The following is a 10,022-nucleotide window of genomic DNA, read 5'->3' on the forward strand; positions in this document are numbered from 1 at the left end:
AACATGGCTACAACAACACTGCAAACAAAAGTCTTGAGACACTGTCCCCTCCACTGATCTCACCCATTGTGTGAGTCTGAGGTTTGTCAGTGATCAGGCTGGGTGGAATCATTCTCTCACTCCTGTTTCCATGCAGTGATGATCTCCCTCTGCGCAGAGAAGCACTCCTGCCCCTTAAATACAGTCTCTCTCCTTTTGCCTTGTACCCAAGCTAAGAAGCTGTAGTTAAAAGCCAGGCTATAAATTGGGCCAGTGTTTGAGAGTCAATCAAAGTTGATGGCCCTATATTGCTCTGTGATGGACCTCTCCTGGGCAGGGTAGCAGTCTAAAATACATCATCATAGATTTGCCTTGGGTAAGGTTACACATGCATTTGGTGGCTGTCTAGAATACTGGGCAAGGTTATACATTCATTCAGTACATAGCACAAAATGGAGGTTAATACGAAGTGGAGTTCACAATTTGGTACAGACATATCCCATTGTGTCACAACAGACATCCAGCATTCTGTGGCAATCTTAGCACAGGGGAGGAAGGTGGCAGGAAATTCAGTGTTAAATGTGATGGAGATGCCGGGAACAATAACGTCTTACCATTATATTACACCTTGTCTCTGAAAGGCCCATACAGGCCATCTGGAGAGGAATCACTTCACCCACTACTGAAACACAGCAGTTGGCTGTGGGGTGGATCGCAGCAGCTACTTGTCCGAGCACAGCAATGCTACACAGCCTTTTAAGGAAGGAAGTGAAAAATAACTTCACCACCAGAAATTGCAGGGGAAATTTTTGACAGGTGGATGTAATTACCCAAGTTGCAGCTTAGACACTTAGCTAATAGCCCTTCTCTTGCAAAACATGGCAGGGGATTTTAACATTAGTATTAATAATATTGTACATGCTTTAAAATCTTAAAATTATATCCAAATTCTCTCTTTCTAATCACTAAGCACTGCAGTGCAGCTGCTTCAGGGTCCACTGTGATTTCATTTAACAAGTCTACGGTAGCATGCTGCCCAGAGACGTGGAGTGCAAGCACGCACACAGAGTACATGGTGCCCGTGAGAATATGAGTTGCTGTGTTGTGTAGTGTGCTTTTTACTTTAGGAGAATTAGGGATCACGTAACTGGCAAATGCGTGAGGGAAGGGAAGTCTGGACCAGGCCTTGGCCACTGTCCCCTATCCTTTTGATAGAACACTAGAATAGGGTGTCTGCAGATTCATGTTAGTGACTTCCATAGCTGTGTTATTTTTGCCCCTTGACATCAGAGAGTCTGTCACTCTTGTATTAATGTAAAACTGTGACATCAAGGCGGTCAGTCCACTATAACGATTCAGTACGAAAACTGGTCCAGGGAGTTCCTTCTGGCTACAGGCACTGGTAAGAAATACTACTTCCAGTGAGATACAAAAAGATTAGAAAGAAGCAAAGATTGGAGGGAGAACATTTGTTTTTCATTCTTGGGCCACTCTCCTTTCAAAACACAATAGGCTTTAAAATGTTCAACAGGTGATTAAAGAGAGAGCTTGGCAGCACTCCTGATCAGAAAGGTGTGGGATGTGGAAAGCTTTGTGGAGAGAAGAATGAATGAGACTCGGTGCATAGCTCCTCTAAATCTGGAGATGAATATTTTTCAATTGTTCCAACCCCTCATTCTCTGCCAAATGAAGGTTCATTTTGTGTGCTTTCTGGTCAGCCAAGCAGGCCGCACATGCAGTGCCAGGGTCAGACGTAGAGATAGTGTTCACCCAATGAAAAACAGAAGGACGGTCCAATGAAAAATTACCTGGACATTTACATAAAGTTGCACAGATCAGGCTTGCAATCCAGATATATTGGGCCTGCAGGGGACTGCTGAGGCTGTGATGTCCTTGGGGGATGTCATGAGTCACTGGCTCAGTTGGGGGGTGAAAGTGCCCTTTCCGTCAACCAGGTCACAGGGGGTGTTTTCCTTCCCAGAGCTCTAATCTCACTGGAAGTTTCTGTTTAATGTAGAATCAGATCCTCTTGGGGCTTCTCAGCTTGTGAATGCTTCACAGATTTGTTTTTGTGCTCTGGTGCATGTACTTTTAAAAGCATATGCAGTTATTTGTGTCTGAACATCCCACCCATATTAATGAACACTGTATAATTATTGGGTGGATTGACTTTTGCTCCTCTGGCTGTATTTTAAAGATGTTTTAAAAGCTTTGCTGGAGTCTGCGTACATTTCAGAAATTAAATTTAGACTGTGATTTTATTACCCTTTTTATTTAATTTATCTTAACTGTTGCTTTCAAGCTGTGAACCAGCTGTTGACTTTGGAAAAACATTGTTCAATTTGAAAGGAGCATTTTAAAGCGTAATGTAATGGCTGTAAGTAATCACTACAGCAATTATATTCTCTGGTGTTGCGCTTCACTATAATCATATTGGAGGTTGAGAGAACATGTAGGATGTTAGGGGAAGATGTGCATCAAATTCAGACTCCTCATCCTCGCCATGAAGGCCCAGCACGAGCCTGCTGTGAACATAACCCTGCTCCCCCTGTCTGCCCTAGCAAACCTCCCTCTCCTCTCCCACTCCCCATGTTACAGCTTCTGACAGACCAGTTCCTGTGCCCTCAGACAGACTGCCCCATGGCCTCCCTCTCCGAGCTTCTGTCTTATGCGGTGTCTGCACCTAGCCAGAGGATCTTTCTGAGGGCCCAGTCCTGCGACAAGCCCATGAGTGCCTCAGCTCCCAAGGAGTCGGGCCCTGTGTGTCACTGGGTGTTGTGAACTGTAAATGTCCAGAGCAGAAAGACTGACGCTGCACTCCCTCGTCCTTTGGGTGCCAAGCAGGGGAGCACACTCGGCTCTCAGCTGGGTCTGCTTGCTCTTCCCAGGCTGGACGTGCCTTTCCTCCTCCTTTAATAGATGGCAGCTGGATCCTCATCTCCAGGGCAGGCTCATCTGCTCGTCTCAGCCACTGCCACGCCCCGCAGACCTGACAAGGAAAATGGAGCTTTGGTCCTTGACCCTACTTGGGGCACTGTGGGGCACAGAGCCGTGGGACTGGTTGGGTCATACGCCATGCTACACGGGGCCAGGGACTGCCTCTGAGGCTCTGGTTACACTAAAGAGCTTACCGTGGTGCAGCCACACCGCCGCTGCAAGCGCTCCCGTGTAGCAGCTCTAAGCCCGCAGGAGAGAGCTCTCCCCTCGGCATAATTAATCCACCCACAACGAGCAGCGGCAGCTGTGTTGTCAGAAGTTCTCCCGCCCACACAGCACTGTGCGCCCCAGCGCTTAGGTCGGTGTAACTGACGTTGCTCAAGGGGGTGTTTCTTCCACATCCCTTAGGCTGAGCTACATACGTTTTGTGGACACGGAACTGGCCTCAGAGTCAGGAGTGTGTGTGTGGAGGGGTGGGGAGTGCTCAGAACTCTCTAATCCCCATCCCCTAGAAAAGAATAATAATGGAGGGTTAATGAGCAGTTAATGGTTTGTGCCTCTCATCTACTTTAGGAAGGAATCTCCTCTGTTTACTTGGTAACTGCGGGGCCACCCATGCCAGGGCTCTCGGAGAAAAGCCTGTCTGGGTTATTGTCAGTGCAAGAAAAGAGAAATAGCCAGGACTTAGGGTTTCCCCCTCCCCCCTTTTTTGTGTGTGCAAAAATCAGGAGGGTGCTGTGCCACTTCCTGTATTCTGGAAAATCTCTCGATAATGGTTTTTAACCAAGGTCCAGGTTAATATGCACTTTGTGCTGGGAATGGGGTGCATTTCACCTGGAATAATTTGGGGTATGTTTTATCTTCACTTGCTTGTGCAGTGCTCTATACAGACAGTCTGACATGTTGTATGCTTAGGGATGCCTGGCCCTCTCCCCTCCTTTCTCCAGGATGCACTGGACACCAGGTTCAAGCCATATATTGTGCCAGGACATCACTTCCCCTAAGAGCTTTCTGAAGTAATAATGCAGTCGAGGAAAGCCCGGAAGGAAGCTTAGATCCTGCAATGTTCTAAACCTTCCCCTGAAAATTGTTTTGTGGCAGTGTGATGGAGTCTATCAACCCCGCAATAGCCCAACAAGGATTAACCACACACTGGGGCTCAGGAGGCCAAGCCCCCTTGCCCTTGCTGGGCATGCTGCAGCTGGACCCAGGGTATAAAAGGAACCAGCTCAGCTCAGTCTGGGCTGACTGAGGAGGAGAGTGGACGCATGCTGCAGGCTCCTGCTAGGGAGCTGCTAGAGCTCCAGACAGCAGAGGCCGAACACTCTGAGCCATTGAGGGCCCCAGTTGACCACGGAGACAGACGGCCGCTGCCCCCGGAGGAACTGCCGGAGCTGGAATCACTGGTAGGAAGCAGCCCAGGGAATGCGTTTGTGGAGGTTGGAACCTGAACCAGAAACCAGGGCTACTGGTTCCACAGGGCCCTGGATGGGGACCTGGTGAAGTAGAGTGGACAGGTCCCCTGCCGTGCCTACTGCTGGGTGTGGCAACCTCCTGAGATATTAGGCACCACTGCCTGGGTCTGTGAACGTTGGGCGCTACTGCCTGAGACCAAGGACACGGCCGTTAGGCCTCGCTGCCCTGAATGCAAGGGGCTGCAGTCATCAAAAGAGTGTGAGCTTTCGCTCTCTCCCACTCCCCTTTCTCCTCGGCAGCCTGACACCCCACGATGGGGTGTATCAACCCTGCAACAAGCGGGTTGTTAGATTTGAGTGGTGCTTGCTTGGTTTGTGTTTTGTTATGGAAAGAAAGATCCGATGGCAGATCCTGAGCCCTGCAAAAGGCGTCTAATGCTGACGACAGCTGAGAGAGCACCAGGGTGGGGGGCAGGAGGCAGAGGGAACTTTGGCAGAGCCAGGAGACCAAAGAGACTGGTGGTGATCATGCATTTGGTTGCCATGGTTTTAGAGACAGGATGGAAGATGCACATTGCAATGGGGTTAGCCATGGCGCTCATGTTGGCTGTGGAGGGCAGTTTAGTCATGGTGTTGGGATTGGGATGATCATTAGGGTGACCCTTCTACTCGTCTCAGTCCCAATTTGGTATTAATAATGTCATTTTTCAATATGTAACCATGGACTTTCAGTCAGAATAACCTTCCCGTTATACTGAAATAACAGTAACGTCTGCCTGAGATGGGGAGAGAGAAAGCACTGAGTGAGTATGAGAGAGAGAGAGAGTGTGTGTGTGTATGCATGAGCCTCCTTTGTGTGTCTGCTGTGAACTGAGCACAGAATGGCCCCCGCCTTTGCAGACAGCAGTCCTGTGAGGTGTAAAGGTGCAGTGCACAGGAAATCACAGGCATAAACACAGGTACGTGTCTAAACATGCCTCATTTCAGGTCACACTCCAGGAGGAGCTGGGTGCGTGATGGTGGCTGTGGCACAAAGTGAGATGGGAAGACTCTGCATCATGGTGGCAACGGCAACCTGACTTATGATTTACAGCTTATCCTTCTGCACTGCTAACACCTCCTGACTAGTCTCCGGGATAACCATAGTACCCCAGGGCCATGTCTCCCCCTGGGAGTCGCTTCTTGAGAGAAGGCAGGAACTCCTCAATCTCCCAGTGGTAGAGTCGCTCTCATTAGCTGTTCATATGATTTTGAGCTCCAGCTCAGAGATGAGCAGGACTCGCTCCCCACCCCGTGCGGTTTGCTGGTCCCAGCTTCAGGAGCTGTATTGCTGGCTACCTGCACAGGTAGGAAATTGGAGAGGGAGTATCTTTAATAAAAGCAGCTCAGAGCAATCTGGGTAAGGCCTGCTCCTCCTGGCATGTTTGGGATGAGAGCTAAGCTACCAGTCAGAGCCTGCACCCATATCTGTATATAAAAGCAATACAACAAAAGGGAACTGCAGGGCTGGAGATGGAAATGGAACAGTGTTCTGGAAAGTAAAAAGCTCAGCCACCATCCCCGGGTATTTATTAATGTAGCAGAATGAAATTCCTCTTGGTGCAGCAAATGGGACATACAGTGTAATTCCCGATGAAAGCACAAAGAGACATTTTCAACAGACGGAAAAAACAACTTTAATACAAAAATAAAAATTGATAGACTACGCTGTTGGTAATCCAAATACCAGGTAACTCTTTAACAGAACCCCTTACCATCTGCAAAGTATATTTCAGTTGTTAAATGAGCTGCCTGATCTGTCATCATCCAGGATTTAAAATGACGAATCCTACCCTGTTCCATCTTCTTCACTGTAAAAAATTAAAAAAGATTTATGACAAATGGCTGCCGAGCTCTGTGGAGACTTCTGATCCACAGACCGTGCTCTCTGTCACTCGGGCTCGAACACGGACACTGACCTTTCAGTGGCATGTCTCCTCCCTATTTTAAAGCTGTTTTTGAGGATCCCCCATTTTAGGGTGTGTTGGTGAGTTGTACGTGGCTGATGTGTTACGTCACTGGTAACCAGTCCGTGAGCTGTCCAACAGACATTGTGATCAGCAGCTAAATATCTGTGGTGTTGGGGTGGAACTCCAGACTTTGCTCCTGGATGGTGGGAGGCTTACACCTCTGTTAAAAGAGGAGAGCCTTTAGCAATCCTGGTGTTGGGGCTTAGAGCGCTGCAGCCACTAACATGCCCTGATCAGATCTTGGAGCCCCTCTGACACATTCCAGCTTTCGTACATTTTATGTATAGAAGTGACCAAGACCTACTCACTTTTTTGGCTCAGTTTTTATTATTGTTTCACCTGCCTCTAGGTGGAAACGGTGGGTGCGCACAGAGCCATCCCTTGCGTAGGGCGAATCGGGGCGACCGCTCCGGGCCGTGCACTTTAGGCCTGGTGCGATTGGCTGGAGCCATCGGTCCCAGAAGACACGAATCTGTCACTTACGCCCTGGGCCCCGCACCCTGCGAGGGACAGCCCTGGGTGCACAGGGCAGCTCCAAGCCCAAAGGCCGTGCTACGTCTTCTGCTCTTTGCAGCAAGATCCATATTCCCTGGATTGGATGTGAAGGCCTAAGGCAGGAGCTTTCCTGGCTGTACAATGTGACATCTGCTGCAGACATAGGAAGGGGGTGAGGGCCAGTTTGGCCCAGTCAGTCTTCTTTCTCTCTGCCGAGACTGCCAACAAGGGAGGGGGTTGCAATTGTTTTTGTGATGGGGCCCCATGCCCTTTAACAGCAGGCTGGGATTTCCCTACACCCCTCCCCCCATGTGTTACCCGGGGTTCTTTCAACCCAAAGCTCTTGGTAACTTTTACTCTGTGCGAGGTGGTGCCAGGAAATAAATCAGGGGAGACACGGCCGTCCGACCGATCAATGGCTGTCACAAACAGATTAGTAAAACACCCCCAACCCTTGATAATTACCGAAGCTGAGTGTGGCTCTCGAGTGGCACAGCGGCAGCCCATCTGCTAGTGGGGAACACAAGATGCATCCAGAGGGAGAGTCCAGTCCTGAAGAGTCCCCCTACCTCAAACTTTTCCCCCTTATTTATACATTAGTAATAGAATGACATGTCCCTTAAAGCAAACTAGTTAAGTAAGCAGTTTCAATGGTCAACTGAGAGGTTCCTTCTGATTATCGATTAACCAGGTGTGGGTTTTTCCAGCGTTCGCAGCCTTGAGGCCCCAATAGACATTCCTGGGGCACATCCTGCTCTTCTAAGATTCATGTATCAGCAACTTCAACACAATTCTTAACAGGAAGGACACGGGATGAAGCTGCCCTTTCTGTGGCTCCCAAAAACCCCCTTCCCCTCCTGCCTTGGTTAAGCTAAGCCTGCTGACTTGGCTAATTTACAGCCTGCTGACTTGGCTGCTTTTAGCAATAAGCCATAGTGGTTTCAGGCACTTTACTGGTTTGCCAAAGTCTCCCTGTACACATGGGGGTGTTTATCCCCCCTTGAATCCTCCCCCCCCCACAATTTTGTGAACAACTTACATGCAGTGTTGCCAATTTAGTGATTGTTTGGAAATTTGAATTGAAATTGAAACATTAATACACACTTTAAAAGCATATAAAGTGTATGATAAAATACGTGTATCTGGAAAAGTATAATAGATCTGAAAAGTATGAACATAGACTAGCTTCCTTATATAGCTGTTGTTTTTATGACCATGTCAGTGCATTCATTTCAGTGATGTTGGCCAACCTAATAATTTCAAATTATGATTTGTAAGCAAAGTCTAAATGAGCTCTCCCTGACAGCTAGTGATGAGCTAGGGGCCGTGGGGGAAGGCTTCAGGACCAGATTGTATTTACATTCACACCTAATCTACCTAGGTATCCAGCAAACACAGCTGTGTTGCCCAAGTGATAGATTTTGGCTGGGGTTGGGTTACAAATCCCTTGAATGCGGGAGGTAAAGAAATGTTGTTATTCTTACTGTATGAGTAAAGGGCAGTAGCCTCTGCTGATCGAGGGCATCAAGAGACAGGGTGGGGACAGGTGTTTTGCTTGATGGTCTGCCTGAGTCATAAGTACGATTTGACCTTCCCCTCTCCACTTGTTTAAAGACAGAGTTGATTAGACTCCATAGATAGTCTTTTGTTCTGTTAAGTGATCACTACAGCTGAAATCACTGAGAATCAGGTCTAAGTGCTTAGACCTGCTGTGGGACCGTGTTTCTGTGGCAGAGACGGCCCAGCCTGCACTCGCAGCGAGGTTCCCCCTCTGAGAGCTCGGCTGAAATCACTGAGAGCCGGTGGAACCTCAAGAGACCAACTCGCAGAGGTCACAGTGGAGGTGGCAGCAGAAGGTGACGGCGCAGGGCCATGGGCTACAGCGCGATGGAGTGAACGGTGGCACAACGAATAACAGTGGCCAGAGCGAACAGTGAGCAGCTGGAGGAGTGAGCAAGGTGCCTTCTTGCCCCCCACCTGGGAGGTGAACTCATGTGAAAGCACCTTTGAACTCTGAGTCTCCACTGACCAAGGACAACACCAGTGAGTGTTAATGAGGCTATTAAGAATGCTGGAGACACAACACAGTTCATGCAAACAAACATAGCTGTGGTATCATTCTTTCTATTTAGGCAAGAGATACCACACACTACAAACTGGAGGCCAATGTTAAGTGCATTGTCACTTGTTCATCCTGAAGTTGAACACTGGTTCCGAACAAGACCAGCAAATGCTCACTGTCTTTCTGCAAGAAACTCAACTGACTGGCTAGACACATGTGGTGCAACAGTGAAAGACTCAACAGTTGAAAAAAGTGAAGAACTCTCTCCCCACATTCAAAAAATTTGCATACATGGCTGATAAATGCACCAATGCAAATGGGCATCAAGTATTAAGTCATTATGTACGTTATCTTGATGTCAGTGGTAGGCCAGTAGATGCATTTCTAGATGTTCAAGTTACAGAAGACAGATTGGCTGCATCTCTAACAACCCACATCTTAGAAGAGTTAAATGCTTGTCAATTGGACCCCAAACAGATGGCTGCTTGTGCATTTGATGGAGCTGCAAACTTCTCTGGAAGACATGGTGGAGCACAAGCTTTGCTCAGAGAAAAGTGTAACCCTAATCTGTCCTATACACACTGCAGAGGCCATCTACTCCAACTAGCGCTAGTACGAGCTGCAGACTCTTCAAAAGACATTTAAAAAGCTGTACATTTAATGTCTTCATTATATTCTTTTTTCAGCAAGAGTCCAAAAAGACTGAATATCTTGGAAAATATAGAAGATACACTGGGACTGAAGTTCAAATTAGTCCATTAGTCCAACCTGGGAAAACCCTCTGGCTTTCTCATGAGTGATCCTTGGCTGTTGTCTTAAAATTACTCCAGCCATTATTACTGGCTTTGGAAAGTATCTACCAAGATGGGATGGATCTAAGTAGTGAGGCTGGTGGATTAATTTTGCTACTACGTTCAGAGAAGACTATTGCCATTCTCTCTCTTGTAAGTCTACTATTGAAACCACTTGGGTCATTAAACAGTGCTATCCAGGCATCTGCTACAACAGTAGTAGATCTTTGTTCAGCAAAGCTTGTCCAGAAGCTACATTTGGATCAATCAGATAGCTATCCATTGAAAAAGTACTGGAAGAAGCAAAGACTTCAGTCCGGAAGTTGACTAATGA

General features: G+C 47.8%; 1 long non-coding RNA gene across 1 annotated transcript; it reads right to left on the reverse strand.

Moving 5' to 3' along the window:
• Nucleotides 1-5,878: 5,878 nt before the first annotated feature.
• LOC311527685 lies at nt 5,879-7,422 on the reverse strand. Its single transcript, XR_014713419.1, has 3 exons — nt 7,301-7,422; nt 6,290-6,500; nt 5,879-6,181 (listed from the first exon to the last, which is right to left on the reverse strand). It is a non-coding gene; the product is annotated as an uncharacterized lncRNA (long non-coding RNA).
• Between the last annotated feature and the right edge of the window lie 2,600 nt (nt 7,423-10,022).

This window comes from Lepidochelys olivacea (assembly GCF_965140295.1).
Source record: "Lepidochelys olivacea isolate rLepOli2 genome assembly, chromosome: 10".
Lineage (NCBI taxonomy): Eukaryota > Metazoa > Chordata > Testudines > Cheloniidae > Lepidochelys > Lepidochelys olivacea.